Source organism: Leptopilina boulardi, unplaced genomic scaffold (genome assembly GCF_019393585.1).
Source record: "Leptopilina boulardi isolate dan_hultmark-lab unplaced genomic scaffold, ZJU_Lbou_2.1 LbouV2_195, whole genome shotgun sequence".
NCBI classification, from domain to species: Eukaryota; Metazoa; Arthropoda; class Insecta; order Hymenoptera; family Figitidae; genus Leptopilina; species Leptopilina boulardi.
The window spans coordinates 1,226,992-1,240,608 of NW_026137746.1; the positions used below are offsets into that span (position 1 = coordinate 1,226,992).

The 13,617-nt window shown below is 25.8% G+C and overlaps 1 protein-coding gene across 1 annotated transcript in view; it reads left to right on the top strand.

The window, feature by feature from the left end:
- The first annotated feature begins 6,471 nt into the window (after window positions 1-6,471).
- Window positions 6,472-13,617, top strand: part of LOC127278099 (uncharacterized) — a 41,991-nt gene continuing 34,845 nt past the window's right edge. The window contains exon 1 of the mRNA XM_051299632.1: window positions 6,472-6,693. The gene's annotated coding sequence lies outside the window, so the exon portion shown is untranslated. The remainder of the gene's footprint in view (window positions 6,694-13,617) is intronic.

Genomic DNA, 13,617 nt, shown 5'->3' on the forward strand with positions numbered 1-13,617 from the left:
TATGTGCTGAAATCACAGACGAAATAAAGAATCCAGAACTTTTTAACATTGTAAAGCGATTTTAAGTTCATGGGCCTTGTGGTAAACAAAATAGGAATTCACCCTGCATGGATCCTGAGATGGGTGAATTAAATATATTGCTAACAATTCGATTATCGTAGCATATAATCTTTATTTGAGTACAAAATTTAAAGGTCACATTTACTGTGCAATAGTAGGTATTATATTATTATAACACCATAATGTTGAATTAGTAATACAGTAACGAATTCCAAAATAACATTATTAATTTTGAGAGATCAAAATTCCGATAACTTTTCGTCAAATAAAAATAAATTTTTAATTTTTTTATAAAAAACTATAGATACCACGCGCGTGTACGCGCGTTTCTTTTAGCTAGTTAAATTAATATTCTTTCTATTCTCTTTTCTGCAAAATATAAATTCTTTTAAATTAGGAACTATTTTTCAAAAATTAACATTCAACGAGACAATTTTTTCCACAAATTAAGATTTGATCAAATTGAATTTCTGGCAAATTAATTTTTGTCTAATAAATAAAATTTTTGCAACATTGATAATAATCAGTTTAATGAAAATTCTGCAAAATTAATATTTAAACAATTTAATAATGTCCGCAAAAGTAATATTCTACAGAATAAGATACTATCAAATTATATAATTCTAAAAAATTTGTTTTAGAACTTTTTTATGGGGCCCGTTACTCAAACTAAATTTTATTAATTTTTTTATAATCAGAATTGTTAAATGATAATTTTTTCTCATTGTTCAGCAAACTGATATTTTTTCAAGGATTCAATTATTTACATGTGGCTCTTTATTGCTTTTAAATTTTTAACAATTAAATAATAAATAATATAGCTTTTTTCATAAAATTTTATTTTTTCCATAATCTATGATACTTAAAATTCGATACATGTGTAGGTAAAATATAGGTATTGTCATTTATTTCTGATATAAGCTCTAGAGACCACGAATGTTTAAAAAACATTGTACAAAAAATTTCAATTGTTAATAACTATTTTCATTTAAATTTTTTTTTGAAAATTCTTTTACGATATATATTGTAACAATCTACACTATTCGAAAATATTTTGAATTTTGTTTTCTACAAGTGTTGGTGACATAGGGGTTTCAATATTTTTGAGATCACACTTGGTAAGATAATATTTATTATTTTTAAAATAGAAATATAGGATGTCATAATTTTAAAATGTTACATTCTAATAAAAATAAAAGACCTCATTTGAATCAAACTGAGGAAAATATTCTATTAAATCAACAGAATTTTCGAAAAAAAAGTATAAAAATAATACTGTTTCAAAAGCATATACTACATAATTTATATGTTTTGCAAATTTTATAGCATTTTAAATGAATAATTTTTAAGCCATATTTGAATGCATGTTTGAACCCATTAAGGTATATATGATGTATTCCACGCCAAATTCAAAGTCCATCTGCAACAATTGCATCACCGATTTTTTTAAACTTTTTTTTCTTTCATAACTAATTGGGACTAGTTTTCATGATTTTCTAAAATAAAATTTTAGCAAGCCCTTTTTCGAGATATAAATTTTTCAAAATTTCAGAATTTTAATGTCTTTATTTTTGAACGCTCATAACTAATTTAAATAAGTGATTCTTTCATTTATAAAATTGTAAATAATATTAAAAAATTAATAATAATTTTTAAAAAAATTTTATTTGATTAAATATCAAAGTCTTGACGTAAGGAATACGATTTTATTATATATCACCTTAAATTTTAATATTTAAAATTTTTTTCAATTAAAAAAATTTTTTTTGAAAAAAGACGATAAAATCTTTTTTGTGGTGGTATTTTTTAATATCCTCTCGTCCATTTTGAGATATAAGTGTGATAAATAAGCCTACCAAATTTTACCTAAATGCAATAAAACCTGTTAAAGTTATCGTGTTCACAAAAAAGGGGTCCTCATATACACATAAACACATACATACATCTGGACAATTGATCAGGATCTCATATAAAATGTTTCTATATAGAAAAAAATTTGTTTTCACCATTTTGAAATTTTTATAAACGAAAGGACTACAAAGCTTCCTCCACGTGTAAGCAAAAATTATTTGTTAAAACAATTTAACATAATATTTGTTGCAAATTTAATTCTATATTTTATTTTATTTATAAGATTTAAATTAATAACTACTAAGAGAAGGTAACAAATTTATAAAATTGTGCTACGTTCTATGTGTATTTAAAAAAGGTATAAATTATGAACAATAAATTGTTTAAACAAATAAAAATTCAACAAAATATTTTTAAAATATATTATTTAGCAATATATATGTATTAGACTAGGTAACTATAATTTATTGAACTAATTATATGAACAAATAAGTATAATTATAATGAAATGAAAAGTACACTGAAATAGCAATTATCTCAAGGTTACGAAAAATTTAAGCATTCGAATATATCTGAGGCACTAACGTTGAGGTTTAGGTGGAAGAAAGTGAGAGAAGGAATGTAACCGTCCAATGGTTCAACTCTTTCTCCCACCTTTAGGTGCTCAACGTCCATGCCTCAGATATACTCAAATGGTTTTTTTTCAAAACCTTGAAAAAATTGCTAATTCAGTGTACTTTTCATTTCATTATAATTGTACGCAAATGAGAAGTGCGAAAAAATGTGTATATATTTTTGATACAAAAAACAAAGTTTTTACAATTCCACACAGAAAATTCAAATAATAGCTATATTAAATTTCATTGGATTCCATCACACATTGAGCTTCGAGGAAATGAGAAAGCAGACCGATTTGCAAAAGATGCTACAATGTCAGTACATTATAATTGCATAAAAATTCCCTTCACTGACTTTTTTGAATCTTTTAAAAAACATCTTTTTTACGAACGAAATATTTTATTTTAGATCAAGGGCTTAATAAAGGTGAATTCTACTTTCAAAATTATTATTCAGATAGGCGAAAACCATGGTTTCATGGTAAACTCCTTACTAGAAAATATATAGTTTCAAGAAATCGTTCCAGAGCTGATCATTACAATTTGGCCAGCTCTTTAGCTCGGATAGGTATCATTGGAATGTAACATGATTTTCTTAATGCAATTTACAGATGTAACTTTAACAACTTACCCCACAAAAATCCTCCTCTGTATAATTCACCCTAAAATAGTATTACAAATTTTAAAATATTTTAATTTAATGGTGCTTAAATTTATTGATATTTTAAATAGCCTTATGTTATGTAATGTGATTCTTATTCGTCATTATCTTGACATAATTCTTATATGGTTTGAAAGACATTTAATGTAAGAATTTTTTATTACCTCCTAACAGCAACGGACTTTTAATAATATCCTATGGACGTCCTACCCGCATCCGGAAATTTGTATATCTCTAGGATGTCCTCAAGATATCTACGGATATACCTGAGACATCCTAGGAATGTTAAACTTTCCGGTCATCCCCAGGACATTCCTAAGATATCTTGAATATCCAAATGGTAATGGGGGATCACACGTTAAGTGATCAAGGTTCAAAAATTTTTTTCTTCAAACATGCTTACACTCGATGAAGTTGTAGTTCTCATAAATGTTAATTTTTGGTAAAAATATTTTTTCATTTAGATTATAGATCCGTATTTTCCGAGGGGGGGAGGTCAAAGTTTTAGGATTTTACAGTACACTGCAAGTTTTAATAATTTTTAGGGTTTTGTAGCCCAGGGCCGAAAGCCTTATAGTTTCGTTTTGGCGTTCGTCCGTCCGTCGTACATGGTAACCGCTTCCATGGCAACAGTTACTATGGCAACAGTTACTTATTATGTCAAAAGTTACTAACTATGATAATAGTTAGCATAGCAAAAGTTACTATGGCAATAGTTGATTTCTATAGCAACCGTTGCTATGACAGTGGTCAATATTACCATGAGGTGGAAATTTTTTTAATATTTAAATTATAAACATAGATGGATTCATTCGTTTCTAAAAAAAAAATTTCTTAAGCAATATATTTATTATATTCCAAAATTTTTAGTCTTACTTTGCTTCTTTTTCCTTAATTAGTTTAATAAAAAAAATATTACTTACTTTTACAGATGAAAATAAGTTTTTTCTTCTTACAATCAGTTGAATACTACCGAACATTAAATAAATGCACACTTTTTTTATTAATAATTATTAAACTGAATAAAATTATTTCTAACTAATTATCAAGTAAAAATATTAAAAATGAATTGGACATGCGCTATCTATGTAAACCAATAAGAAAATCATTTTCCTTTTTGTTTGTATATTGGAGTAGAGAGAAGGGAGAATTTAAAAATTTTATTGGTTTACACTTCTGTCTCTCTCTCTCTTACTTTTGTCTCTTGTGTTCACACCATAAAGGAGGGCTAAATATCCCACTCTTCAAATGTGAGCTGACAAAATGGTTTACGCTTCCCCCCCCCTCTCTCTCTCTCTCTCTCTCTCTCTCATATCCCACTCTTCAAATGTGGTTAGAAAGAATTTTATATGCAGAACATGCGGGACAGACAGCCACTTGAAATTATTATATGTAATTTATAATTATTTACAATTATATCGATTCGTTTTAATGGAAGGAACACAATTATTTTATATTTAAACATGAATTTAAATAAATATAAAACTTTTCAGCTAAAATGTGTATTTTCTATTTTTTAACTTTCAATAATTTATTAAACTTACCTCAAATGTAAATTTTATATAAACCAATAAATTCGTTTTCATGTAAGAAATACAATTATTTCATCTATAAACTTAAATTTAAATAATCACAAAATTTTTATAGCCAAAATGTGAATTTTTGATTTATTAACTTTCATTAATTCTTTAAATTTAAATTAAAAGTATACTTTATATATACTGATCGATTTGTCTTGACGTAAGGAATACGATTTTATTATATATAACCTCAAGTTTTTCTAATTAAAAATTTTTGGAAAAAAGACGATAAAATTTTTTTAGGGGTATTTTTTATAATGCTTTGGTCAAATTTGAGATATTAATATGATAAATGAGCCTACCAAATTTTATCTAAATCCATTAAAACCTGTTAAAGTTATCGTCTAATCAAAAAAGGGATCCATACACACACACACATATATACATATACATACGTACAATTGATCAGGATCTCATATAACATGTTTCTATATAGAGAAAAATTTGTTTTCGACGCTTTGAAAATTTTTACAAACGAAAGGACTAGAAAGCTTCCTCTACGAGCAAGCAAAATTATAAAAAAAATAATTTTTTTTTAAATTTATAATTTTAAACGGATGTCTATTTCCTCCCCTTTGTGTAGCCGTTTGATTTATTGAAATCGGTCCATTCGTTTACGAGAAACAAGCATTTGTTTAAAAAATGACAAAAAAATCATTTTGCAATAACTTCTGTAAAAAAACAACTTTTTTGGGTTGGTAGAAACATTTCTGTGGTCTAATAGAACTGTTTTGTCTATATTTCGATTTAAAAAAAATATTTTTTGTTTTCTGTGCTGATTTCACGAATTCTGACCCATTTACGAAACTCAAAGATCGATTCTCCTAGCGAAATTGAGGAAAATAAAGATATTTCCACCTCTCAATGTAGAAATGTTTATAGCGAATTCAAATAATGCGGAGTGTAATCATATATTTTATTTTTTAAACAAAGGTAATCTAAATATTTAATCAAATGTACGCTTTATATAAACCTCTATTGAGGTTTCAAATTGCTTTTAATAAAAAAAAGAGGCACGTGTAAAAAATTGAATCCTTGAAAAAATATCAGTTTGCCGAACAATAATAAAAAATTATCATTTAACAACTCTGAATATAAAAAATTAATAAAATTTAGTTTAAGTAACGGGCACCATGAAATAGTTCTAAAACAAATTTTTTAGATTTATCATTTGATAAAATCTTAAATTATGCAATATTAGTTTTATTGAATATTAAATTGTTTAAATATTAATTTTTCAGAATTTGTATTAAACTGATTTTCAATATTGTAGAAATTTTAATTCGAACAAAATTAATTTGCCAAAAATTAAATTAATATTCTTTCTGGAAAATTAAAATTCCTACTAAATTGTTACCGAGGCGAGATGGCGAGTATATGATCTTTCATATGCATTTATCACGAAAACCTTTAGAAAAAATTTTTCTACAGTTATAAAATATCAAAAAATACTCTAAAAACTGAATTTTTTTTTAATTTTCAAAGTCAAATTTCTCGAAAACCTTGGGCTTTAAAACAATTCTTATTACGAATTCGTGTTCAGTGTCAAAAACCCTATAAGGATCACCCTATGTGGTTCCAGAAATAAAATAGTAAATAATAAAAATAGTAATAATAAATAATATATCTTTTTTCATAAAATTTTATTTTTTTCATAATCTATGATACTTAAAATTCGATACATGTGTAAGTAAAATATAGGTATTGTCGTTTATTTCTGATATAAGCTCTAGAGACCACGAATGTTTAAAAAATATTGTACAAAAAATTTCAATTGTTAATAACTATTTTCATTTCAATTTTTTTTTGAAAATTCTTTTACGATATAAATTGTAACAATCTACACTATTCGAAAATATTTTGAATTTTGTTTTCTACAAGTGTTGGTGACATAGGGGTTTCAATATTATTGAGATCACACTTGGTAAGATAATATTCATTATTTTTAAAATAGAAATATAGGATGTCACAATTATAAAATGTTACATTCTAATAAAAAGAAAAGACCTCATTTGAATCAAAGTGAGGAAAATATTCTATTAAATCAACAGAATTTTCGAAAAAAAAGTATAAAAATAATACTGTTTCAAAAGAATATACTATATAATTTATATGTTTTGCAAATTTTATAGCATTTAAAATGAATAATTTTTATGCCATATTTGAATGCATGTTTGAACCCATTAAGGTATATATGATGTATTCCACGCCAAATTCAAAGTCTATCTGCAACAATTGTATCACAGATTTTTTAAAACTTTTAAACATTTTTTTCTTTTATAACTAATTGGAACTAGTTTTCATGATTTTCTAAATTAAAATTTTAGTAAGCCCTTTTTCGAGATATAAATTTTTCAAAATTTCACAATTTTAATGTCTTTATTTTTGAACGCTCATAACTTTTTTAAAAAAAAGGAAAATTGAAATTTTTTTTTAATGATTTTCTTGTAAGATAGGGTTATTTCGCTCATTGCGGATAAATTCGCTCACCAAGTTATAGGCTTCAAAGTAGTTTTAAAATAAAATTTGATACTCTTATTACCAAGTTAAAATGTTGAATTTAATCATAGAAGATGAAAAATTTAATTTAGCGAAATTATACGCGATAAGCGAAATAACCATGTTTTACGGTACTATTAAATTTTTTAATTTTAAAGATAAAAAGTCATTTTTCTCAATTGACGTACTGATCGATATTTTTAAAAAAATTTTAAAAAACTACTTTTTTTAACAAAAATTTTAAGCCTATTCTGATCGTAGGCAAAAAAAATTTTCAATATTTTTGGAATTTTTTAAAAATATCTATACGATGTTTTTTTATACTACGTAATTTTGTGTATTTTAATATGCGCTATTTACGAAAATAATTGTGACAATAACTGAAAATTTGATTTTTATGCTGAAAACCATGAAATAGTACTATTTATGGTTTTTTTTCGTTTATTGGTTAGAATATGCAAAATTAAAAAAATATCTTTTAGTCAAAAGTTGTAGATCATATTAACATAAATTTTTTATATTTTATGAATTTTTTGAAAATTTTTCATATTTTACCCAATAAGCGAAAAAAACCATAAATTTTAGGACTTTTTTGTGGTTTTTACCATAAAAGTCAAATTTTCGGCTATTGTCACTTCATAATCAGCGTATGAAAATACATAAAAGTACATACTGTAAAAACAAAATACTAAAACAGTACCAATTTTAGGTATCAAAATAGAACCAAATGACAATTTAGTACCTAAAGTCGGTATTAAATTAATACCTTTCCTTTTACAGTGTATATAGTATAAAAATAATCGAAGACATTTTAAAAAATTTAAAATAGCAAAAAGTTTTAAAAATTCCAAAAATATTGAAAAAATTATTTGCTTACGAATGGAATAGGCTTAAAATATTTTTAAATGAAAGTAGGAAAGACCGGGGCTGCAAGTGCCGAATTTGAGAAAACTAAATAAAATGCTAGTAAACTGAGAACTTTTTGTTTTAAACTATAGTCTATCTATTATAAAATTTAATATGTGACAGTCCCCGAGAGAAGGGACCTTAGCTCACCAGAGGTCAATATTGAGTTTTATATGGTAAATGATAGATTTTGAATTGCTTTTTCACATGCAAAAGTCAAAAACTGATTAGGATAATTGCTTTTGACACAATAACATTTTGAAGATGGGTATGTCAAGCGCATTTCGAGGCGGATTGTGGCACTCAAGAAATCAGCCCCACTACTTTACTTACACAACTATACTCTCGTACGTGAGCTTCGCGTACGTGAGACCCGAAGATACACGAAGTAGACGAAGCTCACGTATACAGAAACACAACGTTGTGTTAGTGTGGTGGGGGAACTTTTCAGAAGTTCCGCCCCACTCTTCGAGTTCCGCGTTTCTGCTTTTTCTTCAAACGCTTGCCCTGTGAAATTCGTTTTGGTGAGCTAAGGTCCCTTCTCTCGGGGACTGTCACATATATAGCTTTTAAATCCATTATTTTTTATTTATAATTTTGAAAAGTTTTTTTGTAAAAAATGATTTTGTGCAGCGAGGCAACACGGCACGTTGAACTCCGCGCTGCAGAGAGTTGTGCCGACGCCGAGGTCGGTTGTGCCGTTCAGATTTTTTAGTTGTTTCAGTTAAAGCAAATGATTTTATGCGTAATAAATAAAATAATTATTGCCAATATATAATTTACTATTATTTACTAATCATTTGTTATATACTTTGAAAGGAACAATCTTAAGATTTCTAGATTTTAGTAAGTACAAATAAACATTTTCTCAGTTATATTCTATAATTGCATAGTTAGTCAGTCACTGAAAACATATAGTTCTCGTAATAAGTATTTTTATTATAAACATTCAAAGGATTTTTCCAACAATCGTAACATTTATAGATTTTTGTAAATAAATAAACATTTCTGACTTAAATTTTACAATTACATAATTAGTCAGTCTTTTAAAATATTTTTTGAAACAATTATTTGTATCGTTAATTAATTGTAAAAACTCTACTTTCTGATTAATAAATAATTTTTAAAACGTGAATACTTATTCCGAATGCGATTTATTGAAATCACAATTGACACATATTTAACTGACCCTGTTTTTACCCTTCACATATTTTAAATGTGCCCAGTTTTTGCAAACTATGCATTGAATCAAATATTCGAACAAACGAGGCAATAGTAGATTATGGTTATGTAGCGATTGACAGCGGCACAACCAGCCCCAAGCGAAAGGCACAATTAACCTCGTTGCGTCGACGCTCACTTTTTATCAAATATTAAAAAACTAGATAAATTAAATATTAGGTTTCATACACTATTAAATCCGTCGATAAATTTGGATCATTTAAAAAAAAATACGTATCGATATCTTTAAAAATGAAAAAAATAAACCAAAAAGTGTACACATGAAAACTTGCACGTAAGTGACGCCAAAGCACCAAAATACTAACAGCTAATTATTCCGTGAAGCAAACAAAATCAAAACAGTTGCCAAAGATGCGCATAAGTAAAACAATACTTCTCTCACTTCCACTGTAAAAAAAAAATTTGTTTTTGAGATATTCCTATCGGCACAATTTACCCCCGTCACTTTCAGCCCCAGTCTCCCCTAGTTATTTTGAAAAAATTTCAAAAAAAAATCGATGGATATTACTATATATAAATTTTTTTAATCCAAAAAAAGCTAATATTTTTAATAAAATTTAATGTTAAAAATTTTAAAGCAATAAAGAGGCACGTGTAAAAAATTGAATCCTTGAAAAAATATCAGTTTGCGAACAATAATAAAAAATTATCATTTAACAACTCTGAATATAAAAAAAATTAATAAAATTTAGTTTGATAAACGGGACCATGAAAAAGTTCTAAAACAAATTTTTTAGATTTATCATTTGATAAAATCTTAAATTATGCAATATTAGTTTTGTTGAATATGAAATTGGTTAAATATTAATTTTGTAGAATTTGTATTAAACTGATTTTCAATGAAGTAGAAATTTTAATAGAAACAAAATTAATTTGCCAAAAATTAAATTAATATTCTTTCTTGGAAATTAAAATTCTTTTAAATTACCTACTATTCTTCAAAATTAATATTCTACAATACAGTGTTTCCCACAAATTAAGATTTGATCAAATTTAATTTCTGTCAAATTAATTTTCGTCTAAATATAATTTCTGCAACATTGATAATCGGTTTAATAAAAATGCTACAAAATTAATATTTAAACAATTTAATGTTCTGCAAAATTAATATTCTACAGAATGAGAATCTATCAAATGATAATTCTAAAAAATTTGTTTTAGAACTTTTTCATGGGGCCCGATACTCAAACTAAATTTTATTAATTTTTTATATTCAGAGTTGTAAAATGGTAATTTTTTATTATTGTTGGACAAACCGATTTTTTTCAAGGATTAAATTTTTTAAACGTGCCTCTTTATTGCTTTAAAAATTTTAACATTTATTAAATTTTTTTTGGGTGTACTTCCGAAAAGGTCCCCCCTTTAAATTTAATAAAACACGGGTATTCTTACGTATTTTGGTGCATAGATTACCAAAATCATAGTGAAAATTGGCGCAAATTTGATTATCATGGTAAAAACCATAAAAAAAACCCATAAAATAATGGTTTTTTACGATTAACTCGTAAAAAACAAAAAATTTCGAAAAAAGTTTTAGACAAAAGTTGTAGATCTCAAAAAAACACACATTTTATGTTTTATGCATTTTTTACCAAAAGTCATTATTTTTCGAGAAAAATCCAAAAAACGAAAAACACCATGATAATGAAAACATATACAGCAGTCATGGTTAGACATATTATTTGACTCGTATATAGTATCATATTCACCATTAGTCAGGATCTAACGAATTCCGCAAAATACTTTCGGCCATATCCACCCCCTCTCGCCAAGGTTTTTTTTTAAAAAGAAAAGCGAGCAGTACCTTACGCGGCCGAAGGCCTTGTTTACTATTTTGCATTTACCGCTGCTGTAGACTTCACTCCACAATTTCCGCAAATTACTTTCGGACCATTTTTCTCGAAAAATAATGACTTTTGGTAAAAAATGCATGAAACATAAAATGTGTGTTTTTTTGAGATCTACAACATTTGTCTAAAACTTTTTTCGAAATTTTTTGTTTTTTACGAGATAATCGTAAAAAACCATTATTTTATGGGGTTTTTTATGGTTTTTACCATGATAATCAAATTTGCGCCAATTTTCACTACGATTTTCGTAATCTACGCACCAAAATACGTAAGAATACCTATGTTTTATTAAATTTAAAGGGGGGACCTTTTCGGAAGTATATCCTTTTTTTTAAATGTTAGTTTTTTAGGATTATAAAAATTGTTATAGGGTCAGTTGGGGTAAATGGGGATACGAGCTATTGGAGCATAATTTACAGTTTTAAAATGAAGTTCAACGTCAATATTTTAATCTCAGATCACCTGCAATAGGTTTTGAGTACTGCCAAGCTTTCATCTTGACGATTGTCAGCAGAATAATTCAAGTTATCGCTCAATGCATAAATACTTCAAAATCAAAGTCAAACAGTTTCAGTATTTTGTCTCGCATTTCAAAGAAAACAGACTTAAGAATCATACCAAATTTTGTTCTTATTCCTGATGTCTCCTATAACCGAAATTCACTTGAATTTTTTATTTTTGTCATTTGGTTAATAATGACAAGCTGTCCCTATTTACCCTGAGTTTTCAAATTTTTGGGGTAAATGGGGACAGCTTGTTATTATTAACCAAATTGACAAAAACCAAAAATTCAAGTTCCCCATTTACCCCAACTGACCCTAGTTAAATTGGGGTATAGTATTAATTTATTAAATTGCATTTAATTTTATGTCTAACTATAAATCAGATATAAAAAAAACTTTAATTATAAATTTATATTATTACATTTTTATTTGTTTATATAATTATTTTTTTAATGCAAAGTAACAATTTCGATCAAAATGTGTTCTGTTTGCTATTAAGCGAATGTAAAATAGTAAAAACTAGTTTAAAGCACTTACTTTTCTGAACGAAAAAAATTACATGGATAAAAGTTTACATTTTACAAACAATTTAAATTAGCAAATCCACGTAACATTAACTTCGACAAGTACAGTAAAAACCTAAAATAAACTTGATAACAACCTATATTTTAACCTAGGTTTTAACCAAGATTAAAACGTAAAGCTTTGTCCTCTCAAAAATAACTTATTGTTCCAACTTTAAGAAAAATTTCTTCGTAAGAGGAAAATTTTCGAAAATAATAACAAAAATAGAAAATGAAAAAAATTGATATTTTACGTTTGAAATATAAAAATTAAATAAATTTAAGGTATTAAATTTTATTGCAATGGCTTTAACTATAAATAACATTCGGAATTCTAAAGAATTTTGTTAAAAATTTAGTTCAATTTATTTTTTAAAAGATCTAGATTTAAACAGTCTATCTTTAATGTATGGTTCAATAATAATAATAATGTAAACGTAATTAACATAATCAAATGAAAAAGAATGTTTTATTAATCTCTTAACTATAAAACAAATTTTAATTTTTAGAACAATTCTTAAAGTAAATAAGTAAGGATGATAAATAATTTAAAAATTTCTGAATTTTCATAATAAATATGTGTCAAATTACTTTTACGGAAGAAAAAAACAAACAAATTAAATGGAGTAATGTACTATACTATATTGTATTGTTGACTATTCTTATTCTGCATTCAACAAATAGAAATAATAATGAAAAGTAATAAAAATTCTTATAGAAAATTATCAGTTTGTTATCGAACATAACAAAAAGAAAACGAAAAACCATTTCTTGGTAATTTTTTTTTCTAGGAAAATGTTCAAAATTATTGATGTAAAAAAAGTATTGTTTAATAACCTTGACAAGTTTTAGATAACAGAGGCGGAGTGTATTTTCTATAGAAAAAATACATAAGTTTGTATTTTTTCCACACGACACTGAGAAAACTGGATAATACAATTAGGATAATAAAAAACAGTTAATACAGAGTATAATCTGCTTAATACTCTTTATAATCTATTAACCAGCTTTTATTATTCAAAAATAATTCCAGCTATGGATAATAGATTGTAGATTTTAAATTCCAAAATCAATTAAATTTATTATTCGCGATTATTAACATAGTAACGATTCTATTTGTTTATTTTTTCAAGACGTTCAGTGACAGTTCATAAATGAAAGTTTTTGAAACCAGTCTTTTGAATTCCTTTAATATTAAATTGAGATAATTTATAAAATTTTAAAAGCAAAAAAATTTAAATTTAAAAACTATAATTTCTAGTTAAATTACTATTTTTTAATAGCA